The 17,919-nt window shown below is 40.2% G+C and overlaps 1 pseudogene; it reads right to left on the bottom strand.

The window, feature by feature from the left end:
• Positions 1 to 1,839: 1,839 nt before the first annotated feature.
• The window catches only part of LOC122903725, a 33,810-nt pseudogene continuing 17,730 nt past the window's right edge, over positions 1,840 to 17,919 (bottom strand).

Raw genomic sequence — 17,919 nt, 5'->3', positions numbered from 1 at the left:
CCTAGGTGTGGTTTTCAGGCATCCAGTCCTAGAGGCCTGACACCCAAGCCCTTGACTGGGGACCCTGGAGCCATACTGCGAGATTTCACCTGCCCCACAGAAGGAAACTGTGCCATTTGGAGCTGCATAGAACCCTCAGAGCAAAAGAAACCTGCATGCCCCCCCTGAGGCCATCCCCATCTTTTGTAGGCCTGGGCACAAATTTGCAGCCTGAAACTCAGTCTGACAACCCTCATCAAATCAGCCCCCATGGAGAGCTCGCCTCAGTGCCAGCAGATCAGTCCTGCCATGTCCCCAGGTCATAAACTTAACACTAGTTTGGGTATTCAGGCTTCCGACTCCATATCTTGTGCCCCAGTGTTCAAGTATGATAACCCTGAGCCACACCATAGGACTCCGTCTGCCCCCCAGAAGGAAACTGTGCCATTTGGAGCTGCACAAAGTCTTCAGAGTGGGAAAAACCTGCAGGAACCTGAGGCCACCCCCACATTTGTGGCCCCTTGTACACAAACCTGCAGACTAACACTGATCCTGAGCCCCGTTCTCAACTCAGCCCCCCAGGGAGCTTGCCTCAGCACCAGGAGATTGGGATGCCATTACCCTCAGACCTAACCCTAACCCTAGGATGGGTTTTCAGGCTTCTGCCCCAGAGTCCTGGCCCCAAGCTCTCCAATATTTGCCATCCCTGAATCACATCATATTACTCTGCCTGGCCCCCCCAGCCTTGAAGGAAGCTGTGCCATCTGGAGCTGCACAAAACCCACAGATCAGAAGAAACCTGAGTGCGCACCTGAGGCCACCCCCACATTTGGCGGACCTCTGGACACAAACCCACAGACTTACACTCATCCTGACCCTTGCCCTCTTCTCAGCTACTGGGGAAGATCACCTCAACTCTGGCAGATCAGGCCAGCCATGCCCCTTGGCCCTAATTCTAATCCAGAGTCCTGGTCCACAAGTCCTCCAGATTGGGGATGCGTGAGCCACTCCACAAGACTCCCGTTGCCCCCCAGAAGGAATCCGTGCCATTTGGAGCTGTGTAAAACCCTCAGAGCTAGAAAAACATGCACGTCTCCTTAAGGCCTCCACCACCATCGGCAGCCCCCCTTATTTCATGGATGATATATGGAATTTAAGAAATAAGACAGAGGATCATAGGGTAAGAGAGGAAAAAATGAAGGAAGATGAAACCAGGGAGGGAGACAAAACATAAGAGACACTTAACTCAGGAAACAAACAGGGTTTCTGAAAGGGAAGGGGGTGGGGGAATGGAATGGCTGGATGATAGGCCTGGGGAGGGTGTGTGCTGAAGTGAGCACAGTAGTTGTGTGAAACAGAAGGATCACAAACCTGTACCCTTGAAACAAATGACATATTATATGATCATAATTTTTAAAAAAAAAAAGTGAAAGAAAAACATTTAGAATACAAACGTAACCTAGGTAAAAATAAATAAATAAATAAAAAATATCTCACAGATATGAAGCAAGCAAGCAAACAAGAGACTAAGCGACCTGGAGTCACCACACTCCATCAGAAGAATGAGTCATAAGAGGAATCCAGTTGCACATGAAACCTGAAACCAGACACCTTCCTCGATTCGAGGTGAGCACATACACTTCCTCCCCTTGTCTGATGTGCTCACCTGAGAAAGCTGAGTAGAGAAGCATCCCAGGGTCCAAATATCGCTCTGTCCAAGGTCCTGGGAAACAGACATCTCTCCTCCCTGCACCAGCCACCTGTGATTGACGTCCGCCATCCTCCTGTGCTGGGGCAGAATGGTGCACCTGTCCCTCTTTCCTGAAACATCACCACAAACCAGGATTTGCTGCACATTTTTCAGGAAGGAACTTGCAGCAGCAGATGCAGCAGCAGCAGCAGCTGCAGCAGCAACAACAGGCTGCCCAGGTTTGATCTCAGTCTCCCACGTGAGGTCCCATGTGGAACTAGAGCTTTAAGGAGACTGGTATGCCATATGGCCTTGGAACCTAATAACAGGAGCTGAGATTTCAGTTCTGAGTGAAAACTGGCCTCTTCCACATAACACAGGAAAGTGGAGGATTTCTCAGGGGTGTGGCTCTGGAAGAAGTGCCTCTGCCAGCTGAATTCATAGATGCCAGGAGAGGATACCTGCGGTGCCTTGTCTGAGGAAGCAAGGGGCACACTGGGCAAGAATCCAGAATGCTGCTGTGAGTTACTTCCCACCAAGCCCCCTGCTGAGACAAGGGTTAGAGAACCCAATAGGAAGCAAGTTTCTTATCACATCTGCAGTAGGAGGGCTGGCTAGAGAGCAGAGCCCCGTCCCTGGAGCAAGCTGGCCTGTGCATCAAGGCAGAAGGCCTACTGCCACAGCCTCCCAATCTCCCAGCTATCTGATATGACTCCCCTGCCAGGCTCACACCTGCTGACACAGTGATTCCTAAGACCTAGAGACTGCTTTCCACCCCCACTCAATGCTACTCAGAAAAGCAAACTCCAATCTCAGAAACATGTTAATTGTTAGCTCTGGAATTCCCTGGGTTTGTCTACCCTGGCCCACCCAGGTGTCCTTTCCTCCAGTGTCCTAGGGTTTCAAGCCACCTTCAAGCTCCCCTTCAAAAGGCAGGAATGGGTCCATTTAGGCAGACCAGCCAAGCAACTCTGTGTGCAGGAAACTTGGAAAACATCCTTCCTGAACACCAATGCTTCCAAGTCCAAGCTTCAAACCCTCACTCCCTGGGCACAGAGCACAATGTCAGCATAAACTCTGCTCTTTCAAATCTCTTGTCTCCCATTCCTTAAAATAGAAATAAAGCTCCACTCACCATTATACTTTCCCTTCAGAGAAGTAAGGAGAAGGACAGAATAAAACACTACATGTGGAGGGATGAGCAAGATGGTGGAGAAGTTGGAGACCTAAATATCATCATGTTCCAGGAGTTCAGCTAGATAGTTATCAAACCATTCTGAACATCTACAAAATCTAAGGAGATAGGAAAGAAGAAGAGCAGCAATTCTAGAAACAGAAGACTGACCCTTTCTGAAAGGTGGAATGTGCATAGAAGTGAATCCCAAGGCAACCGAAGGGAAGATAGACTGTTGGGAGAGGGGCTGGCTTCCATCAAGCTGTGGAGCAGCAGATTACAAAATTGGAATTTTTAGAAGTCTGATCAACTGAGCAACATCACTCCAGAGGCTAAGCAAGGGCCCCATCTCAGAAGATCAGCAAGAACATCCAGCCAAGACCAACTTCACCGATCAATGAGAATGTGGAACTGCAGAGCTAGGGAAATGCAACACATAGAATTCATGGATTTTTTCCCATGATTTTTCAGTCTTTCAAAGTTAAAATTTTTTAATTTTATTTTTTTCTTATTCTATTTTTAAAAGTTTTTACTCTTTCCTATTTTAATATTTTCTAACAATTTTATAAGTATATTTAAAAAAATCTTTTAAAATTTTCATTATTACAGTCATGTTCTAACCCTTCACTGTATTTAACCTTATTTTTTGTGTATATATATATTTTTTTTTTCTTTAAAATGTTGGGATAAAATTTCTTCTAATAGATTAAAATATACCCTAAATATTTTGCATGCCTTTGTTCTAGTCTCCAGCCTGACCACATTCTTATCTCTTATTTCTGGAGAAATAAAATCCCTTTCTGGAGAAAAAAAAACCTAAAATCTAATCAAGTTGAAATAAAAAAAAGCTATTAATGAGGTGCAAAAGAAACATAAGCTCTTAATGCTAGGATAAATGAAGCAAAGGAGAGAATTAGTGATATAGAACACCAAATGATGGAGAATAACAAAGCTGGGCAAAAGAGAGACAAACAACTACTGGACCATGAGGGGAGAATTTGAGAGATAAGTGATACTGTAAGATGAAACAATATTAGAATAGTTGGAATCCCAGAAGAAGAAGAAAGAGAGAGGGGGCAGATGGTATATTGGAGCAAATTATAGCAGAGAATATCCCTAATTTGGTGAAAGGAACAAGCATCAAAATCCAGGAGGCACAGAGAATCCCTCTCAAAATCAATAAAAGTAGGTCTATGCCCCATCATTTAATAGTAAAAGATACAAGTCTCAGTGACAAAGAGAAATCCTGAAAGCAGCTCAGGGCAAGAGGTCAGTAACATACAATGATAGAAATATTAGATTGGCAGCAGACCTATCCACAGAGACCTGGCAAGCCAGAAAGACATGATATATTCAGAGCACTAAATGAGAAAAATATACAGCCAAAAATACTTTATTGAGCTAGACTGTTATTGAAAATAGGAGAAATAAAAAATTTCCAGGACAAACAAAAACTAAAAGAATTTGCAAACACCAAACCAGCCCTATAGGAAATATTGATAGGGGTCCTCTAAGCAAAGAGAGAGCCTAAACTGTTTCAGTCAGAAGACACAGGGTATCAGAATGGATTTAAAAAAAAAAAAAACAAAAAACAAAAAACAAACCAAGAGCCATCAATATGCTGTTTACAGGAAACTCATTTTATTTTATTTTATTTTATTTTATTTTATTTTTTTTTTAGGAAACTCATTTTAAACCACAAACACCTCTAGATTTAAAGTGAGGGAATGAAAAACAATTTACCATGCTAATTGACATTAAAAGGAAGCTCAGGTGACAATTCTTATATCAGATAAATTAGATTTTAAGCCAAAGACTATAATAAGAATTGAGGAAGGACATTATATCATACTTACAGGGTCTGTCCAACAAGAAGATCCAACAGTTTTAAATATCTATACCCCTAACATGGGAACAGACAATTATATCAATTATATAAACCAATTAATAACAAAATCAAAGGAATGCATCAATAATAATACAATAATAGTGGGGGACTTTAACACCCCACTCACTGAAATAGACAGATAATCTAACCAAAAGATCAACAAGGAAATAAAGGCTTTAAATGATACACTGGACCACATGGACATCACAGATATATTTAGAATATTTCACCCCAAAGCAACAGAATATACATTGTCCTCTAGTGCACAGGGAACATTCTCCAGAATAGATCACATCCTGGGTCACAATTCAGGTCTCAACCAGTACTAAAAGATTGGGGATCATTCCCTGCATATTTTCAGATCACAGTGCTTTGAAACCAGAACTCAATCACCAGAGGGAAGTTGGCAAGAACTCAAATACATGGAGACTAAAGAGTATCCTACTAAAGAATGAATGGGTCAACTGGAAATTAAAGAAGAATTTTGAAAAATCATGGAAACAAATGAAAATGAAAACACAAAGGTTGATATCCAGGATCTATAATGAACTCCTCAAACTCAACACACACAAAACAGGCAATCATATAAAAAATGGGCAGAAGATATGAACAGAGACTTCTCCAATGAAGACATACAAATGGCTATCAGACACATGAAAAAATGTTCATCATCACTAGCCCTCAGGGAGATTCAAGTTAAAACCACATTGAGATATCACCTTACACCAGTTAGAATGACCAAAATTAACAAGACAGGAAACAACATGTGTTGGAGGGGATGTGGAGAAAGGGGAACCCTCTTACACTGTTGGTGGGAATGCAAGTTGGTGCAGCCTCTTTGGAGAACAGTGTGGAGATTCCTCAAGAAATTAAAAATAGAGCTTCCCTATGACCCTGCCATTGCACTACTGGGTATTTACCCCAAAGATACAGATGTAGTGAAAAGAAGGGCCATCTGTACCCCAATGTTTATAGCAGCAATGGCCATGGTCGCCAAACTGTGGAAAGAACCAAGATGCCCTTCAACGGACGAATGGATAAGGAAGATGTGGTCCAAATACACTATGGAGTATTATGCCTCCATCAGAAAGGATGAATACCCAACTTTAGTAGCAACATGGACGGGACTGGAAGAGATTATGCTGAGTGAAATCAGTCAAGCAGAGAGAGTCAATTATCATATGGTTTCACTTATTTGTGGAGCATAACAAATAGCATGGAGGACATGGGGAGTTAGAGAGGAGAAGGGAGTTGGGGGAAATTGGAAGGGGAGGTGAACCATGAGAGACTATGGACTCTGAAAAACAATCTGAGGGGTTTGAAGTGGCGGGGGGGTGGAAGGTTGGGGTACCAGGTTGTGGGTATTATAGAAGGCATGGATTGCATGGAGCACTGGGTGTGGTGAAAAAATAATGAATGCTGTTATGCTGAAAATAAATAAATTCAATTAAAAAAAACCACAACTGTTCAAAATCTTTAGGACACAGCAAACATGGTCCCAAGGGGAAAATATACAGCAATGCCAACCTTTCTCAGGAACCAAGAAAGGTCTCAAGTGCACAACCTAACCCTACACCTAAAGGAGCTGGAGAAAGAGCAGCACAGACAGCTTACACCCAGAAGAAGAACAGAACTAATAAAGATTAGAACAAAAAAATCAATGAAGTAGAAACCAAAAGAACAGTGGAACAGATCAACAAAACTAGGCACTGGTTCTTTGAAAAAATTACTAAGATTGATACACTTCTGGCCAGATTTATCAAAAAGAAAAGGGAAAGGACCCAAATTAATAAAATCACGAATGAAAGAGGAGAGATCACAACCAACACCAAAGAAATACAAACAATTATAAGAACATATTATAAGCAACTATACACTAGCAAATTTGACAATTGGGAGAAATGGATGCATTCCTGGAGACATATAAACTACCAAAACTGAACCAGCATGAAGTAGAAACCTGAACAGACCCATAACCAGTAAGGAGATTGAAACCGTCATCAAAAATCTCCCAACAAACAAGAGCCCAGGGCCATATGGCTTCCCAGGGGAATTCTACCAAACATTTAAAGAAGAATTAATGCCTATTCTCCTGAAACTGTTCCAAAAAACTGAAATGAAAGAAAAACTTCTAAACTCATTTTATGAGGCCAGCATTACCTTGATCCCAAAACCAGACAAAGACCCCATCAAAAAGGAGAATTACAGACCAGTATCCTCAATGAACACAGATGCAAAAATTCTCACCATTATACTAGCCAATAGGATCCAGCAGTACAGCAAAAGGATTATTCACCAAGACCAAGTGGGATTTATTTTTGGGCTGCAAGTTTGGTTCAACACCCACAAATCAATCAATATGATACAGTACATTAATAAAAGAACAAGAACCATATGATACTCTTAATAGATGCTGAAAAAGAATTTGACAAAGTGCAGCACCTTTCTTGATCAAAGATCAAACTCAAACTTGATCAAAACTCTTCACAGTGTAGGGGTACAGAATACATACCTCAATATCATCAAAGCCATCTATGAAAAACCCACAGTGAGTATCATTCTTAATGGGGAAAAACTGAGGGCTAAGATTCCTAAGGTCAGAAACATGGCAGGGTTGTCCACTATTACTGCCTCTATTCAACATAGTACTAGAAGTTCTAGCCTCAGCAATCAGAAAACAAAAAGAAATTAAAGGCATCCAAGTTGGCAAAGAAGAAGTCAAACTCTCACTCTTTGCAGACGATATGATACTTCCTGTGTAAAACCCAAAAGACTACTGCAAAACTGCTAGAGCTCATACAGGAATTTAGTAAAGTGTCAGGATATAAAATCAATGCATAGAAATCAGTTGCATTCCTATACACAAACAATAAGACAGAAGAAAGAGAAATTAAGGGGCTGATCCCAGTTACATTTACACTACACAAAACCATGCAATACCTAGGAATAAACCTAACCAAAGAGGCAAAGAATCTGTACTCAGAAAACTACAAAGTACTCATGAAAGAAATTGAGGAAGACACAATCTACACATTAAATGTAATGTGATGTAATTAAATGTAATGTAAATTTTAAAACAATCTACACATTAAATGCAACCCCTATCAAAATATCATCAATTTTTTCAAAGAAATGGAACAAATAATCCTAAAATTTATAAGGAACCAGAAAATATCCAAATAGCCAGAGGAATGTTGAAAAAGAAAACCAAAGTTAGTGACATCACAGTTCCAGACTTCAAGCTCTATTACAAATATGTAATCATCAAGACAGTATGGTACTAGCACAAAAACAGACACATAGATCAGTGGAACAGAATAGACAGCCCAGAAATAGACCCTCTACTCTATGGTCAACTAATCTTTGACAAAGGAGGAAAGAATGTCCAGTCAAAAAGACAGTCTCTTTAACAAGTGGTATTAGGAAAAGTGGACAACCACAGGCAGAATTAAACCGGACCATTTCCTTACACCACACATGAAAATAGACTCAAAATGGATGAAAGACCTCAATGTGAGACAGGAATCCATGAAAACCCTTAAGGATAACACAGGCAGCAACCTCTTCCACCTCAGCCACAGCAAATTTTTCCTAAAAACATCGCCAAAGGCAAGGGAATCAAGGGCAAAAATGAACTTTTGGGACTTCATCAGGATCAAAAGCTTCTGCACAGCAAAGAAACAGTCAACAAAACCAAAAGACAACTGACAGAATGGGAGAAGATATTTGCAAATTACATATCAGATAAAGGGCTAGTACCCAAAATCTAGAAAGAACTTATCAAACTCAACACCCAAAGAACAAATAATCCAATTAAGAAATGGGCAGAAGACATGAACAGACATTTCGGCAAGGAAGACATCCAAATGGCCAACAGACACATGAAAAGGTGCTTAACATTATTTGGCATCAGGGAAATACAAATCAAAACCACAATGAGATGCTACCCCACAACGGTCAGAATGGCTGAAATTAACAAGTCAGGAAATGACAGATGTTGGCGAGGATGTAGAGAAAGGGAAACCTATCTACACTGTTGGTGGGAATGCAAGCTGGTGCAACCAGTCTGGAAAACAGTATGGAGGTTTCTCAAAAAGTTGAAAGTAGAGCTACCCTATGGCCCAGCAATCACACCACTAGGTATTTACCCTAAAGATACAAAGGTAGGGATCTGAAGGGGCACTGCCCCTGAATGTTTATAGCAGCAATGTCCTCAATAGCCAAACTATGGAAGGAACCTAGATGTCCGTCAACAGATGAATGGATAAAGAAGATGTGTACAGGGGGAGACAAGATGGTGGGGAAGTAGAAGGAGGCGCTGTTTCAACCTGTACCCTGAAGTGAGCTGATTACCTACTAAAGAACTTCGATCACCCATGAAAATCAGTCTGAGATCAGAATTATACACGTCTGTATCTCTATGGGGGCAGAAGACTCTAGTGGGCAGGTAAAGTGGAGTGGGAACATCAGACTGATATCGGAAGATAAACAAAAGGGGGAGGGAGCCACCAGAGGTGACATATTGGAAAGTAATACCCCAATATGAGTGTGCCCTGCTTCTGGGGACCAACATTAACTTGAAGTTTGGTTGAAGGCACTCAAAAAGAGCAAAGGATTATGGGGGGAAATTGTGGGAATCGGGGTGGTTAGGGACATCGGCTTAAGTCCCCAGACCCAGGACAGCCATCCCTGGCGCTGAGCCATAGAGTGTGGCAGAGAAACCAGGTTTTGGTCCCTGAGCCGCCAGTGCACCCGAGAACCATGGGGTCTGGCTCCCGTGAGGGGCTGGGAGCCTCGCCAGTCAGCAGAATGCTGTGCCCTGCTATCAGAGCCTGAGACATGTGTGCCCCACACCCTCCTGTGAGAGAGGTGCATGCAGGCGCCAACCCGGTGCTCTCGGACCCAGCACTCCTAGCCCGGGCCAGTGGGAAAATCTCAGCATGTTATCACTGTTTGGAACCTCTCTGGCGGTCCGGAGCTGCCCAGACAGCCACCAATGTCGTGGTTTGGGGTACAAGTAGGAGTTCCTGTGTTCCCAGGGACCATGACTCGGAACCTGCTCTGCCAGTGGCCTCAGGGGAACTTAATGTGCTCTGGAGACCCAGAGGGGAACAGACTGAGGCTTCTCTCTGAGAGGGAGGTCGGGGTGCAGTTTGCTTTCCTTTAAACCTCCAATAACCATCAAAAGCTGTCAAGGCGAGAGAAAAGAAAAGAACAAACATAAAAACCTCCAGAGAACAAAAGCCTGAAAAACGGGTTTCCTCAGAGCTGACCCCCTTGAGGAGGGCCGGAGGACTTAACTCAGGGAACATTGTCTGAAAACCCATGTGGCAGGCCCCTCCCCCAGAAAACCAACCAGGAAAAAAAAAGGGGGGAGGGGAAGATGACAAGAGAACAACCACCACTACTTCATAGATACAACTTTTGTTTTTGAGTCATTCCCACTATTCTGGTTCATTTTTTTTATATAGATAATTTTTTAACCTATTTAACATCACAGTGAGATGTCTAGTACATCAAATTCCATAATAACCTTTCAACCTGAACTTTTTGATACATATACCCGTGTTTTTCTTTTGCTTTTCTATTTTTTATATATTTTTTAAATTTTAGTTTAGTTTAGTTAGGTTTATTCTTTTTTTATTTTTATTTTTTAGTATTCATATAGAGCTAAACTTCAAGGTAATTCCCTTTCCCCAACCAATGCTACCCCTGTAGGTAAACCAATTTCTAATCCCCCTTTATCTTAGGAAAGTTGAGTCCTTTAACAAAGATATCAAGATACATCCAGGAAGAATCAAAATAACCTTCCTCGCCCACACTGAGAATTTATAACCACTCTTCCAACTTTTTCTTCCACCAGTGTTTCCATGTATTTGTGTTTGTCCTGATAGTATATAAATCTTATACTTGGGGTTCTTTTTGACAAGGTTCTTCTTCTTCTTCTTCTTCTTTTTTTTTTTTTTTTGCTTTTATATATATATATATATATATATATATATATATATATATATTCTCTTGTCATATACTGTTATCAGTCTTTTTATTTGTCTTTTTTTGTTTGTATACTTCATAAATCTTATCTTGGGGCCCATTTGCTGAGCCTTCTCTTTTATCTTCCCTTTTTTCCCTGTCTCTCTCTCTTTTTTTCTTTTTATTTTCTTTTTTCTCTCATTTGGGTGGGGAATCCTGATTGCTCAGAAGCGTTCCAGGGTGCACCTTGACTGCACCACGTAGATACATCCACCTAAATCCGTTCAGCCATCTCTCACCAAAATGACTAGGAGGAGGAATGCCCAACAGAAGAAAAATACAGAGGATGGGCCTTCTGCAACAGAGCTAATGGCTATCAATATAAAGAATATGTCAGAAAGGAAATTCAGGCTAACAATTATCCAGGCAATAGCTAGGTTGGAGAAAGCCATGGATGACCAAACAGAATTGATTAGGGCAGAACTGAAAGCCACCAGGGATGATGTTCACAATGCTCTCAATGAGATCCAATCTAATCTAAATTCTCTAAAAGCTAGGGTATCTGAGACAGAAGATAGAATTAGTGATCTGGAAGACAAACAGATAGAGACAAAGGATCAGGAGGAAGCCAGGAACAAACAGCTTAGAAGCCACGAAAACAGAATCAGGGAAATAAATGATGCCATGTAACATTCCAATGTCAGAATTATTGGAATCTCTGAAGGGGAGGAGAAAGAAAGAAGTCTAGAAGATATAGTGGAACAAGTTCTTCATGAAAATTTTCCCAATCTCGTGAATGGAACCAGTGTTCATGTACTAGAGGCAGAATGGTTTCCCCCCAAGATTATAGATTCTAAAAAAACCATCAAGGCACCTGATAGTAAAATTGAGTTGTGACTATAACTGTAGATACAATCTCTTGAAAGCCACTAGGGCAAAGAGGCTCCTTACGTACAGAGGAAAGCCCATAAGAATAACATCAGACCTGTCCACAGAAACCTGACAAGCCAGAAAGGGCTGGCAAGATATATTCAGGGTACTAAATGAGAAGAACATGCAGCCAAGAATACTTTATCCAGCAAGACTGCCATCAAAATGGATAGAGATATAAAGAGTTTCCAAGACCAGCAAGGCTTAGAAGAGTATGCGACCACCAAGGCGACACTGCAGGAAATATTAAGGGGGGGTTCTATAAAAGAGGAAAAATCCTAAGAATAGCATTGAACTGAAATACAGAGACAATCTACAGAAAGAAATACTTCAAAGCTAACACAATGTCAATAAAAACGTATCTATCAATAATCACTCTCAATGTGAATGGCCTAAATGTGCCCATAAAATGACACAGGGTTGCAGATTGAATAAAACGACAGGACCCATCCATATGTTGTCTATAAGAGACCCATTACAAACCTAAGGATACACCCAGACTGAAAGTGAAGGGATAGAGAAGCATCTTTCATGCCAATGGACCTCAAAAAAAGGCCGGGATAGTAGTTCTCATATCAGAAAAATTAGATTTTAAACTAAAGACTGTAGTCAGAGATACAGAAGGACACTACATAATTCTTAAAGGAACTACCCACCAAGATGATCTAAAAATTGTAAATATCTATGGCCCCAATATGGGAACAGCCAATTACATAAGAAAACTATTAATCAGGATAAAGAGTCATAGTGATATGAATACATTAATAGTAGGAGATTTTAACATGCCTCTCTCAGAAATAGACAGATCATCCAAGCAGAAAATCAACAAAGAAACAAGAGTATTGAATGACACATTGGACCAGATGGACCCCATAGATATATACAGAACATTCCACCCTAAAATAACAGAATACACATTCTTCTCAAGTGCACAGGAAACCTTCTCCAGAATGGACCACATACTGGGTTACAAATCAGGACTCAACCAATACCAAAAGACAGATTATTCCCTGCATATTTTCAGATCACAATGCTTTGAAACTGGAGCTCAATCAAAAGGAAAAATTTGGAAGGAACTCAAACACCTGGAAGCTAAAGACCATCTTGCTTAAGAATGCTTGGATCAACCAGGAGATCAAAGAAGAACTGAAACAATTCATGGAAACCAATGAGAATGAAGATACTTCAGTCCAAAACCTATGGGATACAGCAAAGGCAGTCCTAAGGGGGAAATACATAGCCATCCAATCCTCCCTCAAAAAAATTGAAAAATCCAGAATACCAGCTGTCTCTACACCTTAAAGAACTGGAGAATCAACAACAAATCAAACCAACTCCACACATAAGAAGGGGAATAATCAAGACTAGAGCAGAGATCAATGAGTTAGAAACCAGATATACAGTAGAACATATCAATGAAACTAGAAGCTGGTTTTTTGAAAGAATCAATAAGATTGATAAACCACTGGCCACACTAATCCAAAGGAAAAGAGAGAAAGCTCAAATTAATAAAATTATGAATGAAAAGGGAGAGATCACAATGAACACCAAGGAAGTAGAAACAATAATCAGAAGTTATTATCAACAGTTATACGCTAATAAGCTAAGCAACCTAGATGAAATGGATGCATTCCTGGAAAATTATAAACTCCCAAAACTGAACCAGGAAGAAATTGACAACCTGTATAGACTGATATCTAGTAACGAAGATTGAAGCAGTGACCAAAAACCTCCCCAAAAACAAGAGCCCAGGACCTGATGGATTCCCTGGGGAATTCTACCAAAATTTCAAAGAAGAAATAACACCTATTCTCCTGAAGCTGTTTCAAAAAATTGAGGCAGAAAGAAAACTTCCAGGCTCTTTTTATGAAGCCAGCATTACCCTGATCCCCAAACCAGGCAAAGACCCCACCAAAAAGGAGAATTTCAGACCAATATCCCTGATGAATATGGATGCTAAGATTCTCAACAAGATCCTAGCCAACAGGATCCAACAACACATTAAAAAGATTATCCACCATGACCAGGTGGGATTCATCCTTGGGTTACAAGGATGGTTCAACATTTACAAATCAATAAATGTGATAGAACAAATTAATATGAGAAGAGAGAAGAACCACATGGTCCTCTCAATTGATGCAGAAAAAGCATTTGACAAAATCCAGCATCCGTTCCTGATTAAAACGCTTCAAAGTATAGGGATAGAGGAAATATTCCTAAACTTCATAAAATCTATCTATGAAAGACCCACAGCAAATATCATCCACAATGGGAAAAAGCTTGCAGCCTTCCTGCTGAGATCAGGACCACGACAAGGATGCCCACTCTCACCACTCTTGTTCAACATAGTATTAGAGGTCCTAGCAACAGCAATCAGACAACAAAGAGAAATAAAAGGTATCCAAATTGGCAATGAAGAAGTCAAACTCTCTCTCTTCGCAGATGACATGATTCTTTATATGGAAAACCCAAAAGACTCCACCCCCAAACTACTAGAACTCATAAAGCAGTTCAGTAACATGGCAGGATACAAAGTCAATGTACAGAAATCAGTGGCTTTCTTATACTTGCAATGAAAATACAGAAAGGGAAATTAGAGAATTGATTCCATTTAGTATAGCACCAAGAACCATAAGATACCTGGGAATAAACCTAACCAAAGAGGTAAAGGATCTGTACTCGAGGAACTACAGAACACTCATGGAAGAAATTGAAGGAGACACAAAAAGATGGAAGACCATTCCATGCTCTTGGATCGGAAGAATAAACATTGTTAAAATGTCTATACTGCCTAGAGCAATCTATACTTTTAATGCCATTCTGATCAAAATTCCACCGGTATTTTTTAAAGAGCTGGAGCAAATAATCCTAAAATTTGTATGGAATCAGAAGAGACCCCAAATAGCTAAGGAAATGTTGAAAAACAAAAATAAAACTGGTGGCATCACGTTACCTGATTTCAAGCTTTACTACAAATTGTGATCACCAAGACAACATGGTACTGGCATAAAAACAGACACATAGTCCAGTGGAACAGATTAGAGAGCCCAGATATGGACCCTCAACTCTATGGTCAAATCATCTTCGACAAAGCAGGAAAAAATATACAGTGATAAAAAAACAGTCTCTTCAATAAATGGTGGTGGGAAAGTTGGACAGCTATATGTAGAAGAATGAAACTCGACCATTCTCTTACATCATACACAAAGATAAACTAAAAATGGATAAAAGACCTCAATGTAGGACAGGAATCCATCAGAATCCGATTCCATCAGAATCGGATTCCATCAGAATCCTAGAGGAGAACATAGGCAGTAATCTCTTCGATATCAGCCACAGCAACTTCTTTCAAGATATGTCTCCAAAGACAAAGGAAAATAAAAGCGAAAATGAACTTTTGGGACTTCATCAAGATCAAAAGCTTCTGCACAGCAAAGGAAACAGTCAACAAAACAAAGAGGCAACCCACGGAATGGGAGAAGATATTTGCAAATGACAGTACAGACAAAAGGTTGATATCCAGGATCTATAATGAACTTCTCAACACACACAAAACTGATAATCATATCAAAAAATGGGCAGAAGATATGAACAGACACTTCTGCAGACACTTCTCCAAAGAAGACATACAAATGGCTATCAGACACATGAAAAAATGTTCATCATCACTAGCCCTCAGGGAGACTCAAATTAAAACCACATTGAGATACCACCTTACACCAGTTAGAGTGGCCAAAGTTAGCAAGACAGGAAACAACGTGTGTTGAAGAGGATGCAGAGAAAGGGGAAACCTCTTACACTGTTGGTGGGAATGCAAGTTGGTGCAGCCACTTTGGAGAACAGTGTGGAGATTCCTCAAGACATTAAAAATAGAGCTTTCCTATGACCCTGCAATTGCACTACTGGGCATTTACCCAAAAGATACAGATGTAGTGAAAAGAAGGGCCATCTGTACCCCAATGTTTATAGCAGCAATGGCCACAGTCGCCAAACTGTGGAAAGAACCAAGATGCCCTTCGATAGATGAATGGTTAAGGAAGATGTGGTCCATATACACTATGGAGTATTATGGAAGAATACCCAACTTTTGTAGCAACATGGATGAGACTGGAAGAGATTAGGCTGAGTGAAATAAGTCAGGCAGAGAGAGCCAATTATCATATGCTTTTACTTATTTGTGGAGCATAAGGAATAACATGGAGGACATGGGGAGATGGAAAGGAGAGGGGAGTTGAGGGAAATTGGAAGGGGAGGTGAACCATGAGAGACTGTGGACACTGAAAAACAACCTGAGGGTTTTGAAGGGGCAGGGGGTGGGAGGTTGGGGGAACCAGGTGGTGGGTATTGGGGAGGGCACATATTGCATGGAGCACTGGGCATGGTGCAAAAACAATGAATACTTTTATGCTGAAAAGAAATAAAAAAAAGAAGATGTGTATAATGGGATACTATGCAGCCGTCTAAATCCCTTGAAATCTTGCCATTTGCAATGATGTGGCTGGAACTAGAGGGTATTATGCTAAGCACAATAAGTCAATAAGAGAAACATAATTATCATATGATCTTTCTGATACAAGGAATTTGAGAGGCCCTATGAGCAAGGCTCATAGGGGGTAAGGAGGAAAAAATAAAATAAGATGGGATCTGGAGGGAGACAAACCTAAGAGACTCTTAATCTCACGAAACAAACTGAGGGTTGCTGGGGTTAGGGGGCTAGGGCTCGGGTGGTTGGGTTATGGATATTGGGGAGGGTATGTGCTATGGTGAGTGACATGAAATGTATAAGCCTGATGATTCACAGACAGATATCCCTGGGACAAATAAGTTAACATTATATGTTAACTTAAGAAAAAAAGCAATAAAAATGTCTTTGGAAATAAATAAACTTCTCTTACAATGTGCACACACAAATCTGCAGGGTTGTAAGCTGAAGCAAAATTGAGATATTTCCTCATATCTAGTCACCAAAACTTCATTGTATATACTTAGTTTACCATTAATTCTTCTGTTTATGAAAAAGTAATATAATCTAATAAGAAAATACAATTTAGGCTTCCTCCCCTCTGTTTTTTTTTTCTAAAGATTTTATTCATTTATTTGACAGGCAGAGATCACAAGTAGGCAGAGAGGCAGGCAGAGAGAGCGGGAAGCAGGCTCCCTACCAAGCAGAGAGCCCAATGCGGGTCTTGATCCCAGGACCCTGAGATCATGACCTGAGCTAAAGGCAGAGGCTTAACCCACTGAGCCACCCAGGTGACCCCCTTATTTTTATGTAGAGAACTTACTGTAGTATATTTCAGCCCACAATAGTAATTTATATTTATTAATCATCTACTATGTGCTAGGCACAGTTTTAAATATTTTATATCTTAATCAATCTTCACAAATATATGAAATATTTACTGAAATCTTCAGTCCTCCTTAAAGATAAAAGAAATAAGTATTGAGAGTTGAGGTAAATTTCCCAAAACATCACAAATAGTAAGTGGAAGAACTGAGATTTGAACCAATGCAGTCTGGGTACAGATTCCTTGCTGTTCAACTTCATTCTGTTTTGTCTAAATTAGACTCTGTAGTAGATACCATGAATGGAAAAAGAAGGCAAATTGGGACTGTTGAATTTAGAAATGGATTGGTAAACTGTCAACAATGTTTAATAATTGAAGTCATTATGAATGCATATTTGCCTGGGACAATCCTGGGTTATTCCCGCTCTTCATTTCTTATAATTAATAGTACCTCTTTTATTCTCAAATTTTCATTGTTTGGGAAATTGATTACAAATTCATCCTATGAGTAATGCATTTGTGCTATTAGAACATAAGCTAACATTTCAAAGTTATCAATAAACAGGACTTGACATGTTGAAATTAAGGTTATCACAGACTCTCTTATTCTTTGGGGGAGGGTAGGTAATTGTATTTCAAGTTAAATCAAAGTATGGGAAGTTAAATATATAAAATATTTGGGGTAAACATACAGGTAGAGTTTACTCAATGATATTGTTGATGGAACTGATGTGTGCTAAATGTTTCTTCATATATTTATAAACAAGGAAGGTCATCATTGGCTTCCTTCCTGTTTTTTATTTAGTGATGCATTTCAGTTTGTCCCCTGTGGTTTTCAATCTTACCTCATATTGATAAGCTATGAAAGATACCTAAAGCTAAAAGAACAGATTGTGCTTCCAGCTTGAGAAAAATACATTGTATTAATTTAAAATATTTTTAAATTCACCATCATTATTCTCCAAAATTCCAAACTATAGGAAGATGTGACATGGAA

Source organism: Neovison vison, chromosome 1 (genome assembly GCF_020171115.1).
Source record: "Neovison vison isolate M4711 chromosome 1, ASM_NN_V1, whole genome shotgun sequence".
In the NCBI taxonomy this organism is placed as follows: domain Eukaryota; kingdom Metazoa; phylum Chordata; class Mammalia; order Carnivora; family Mustelidae; genus Neogale; species Neogale vison.
This window is presented reverse-complemented; position numbering and strand designations above follow the sequence as displayed.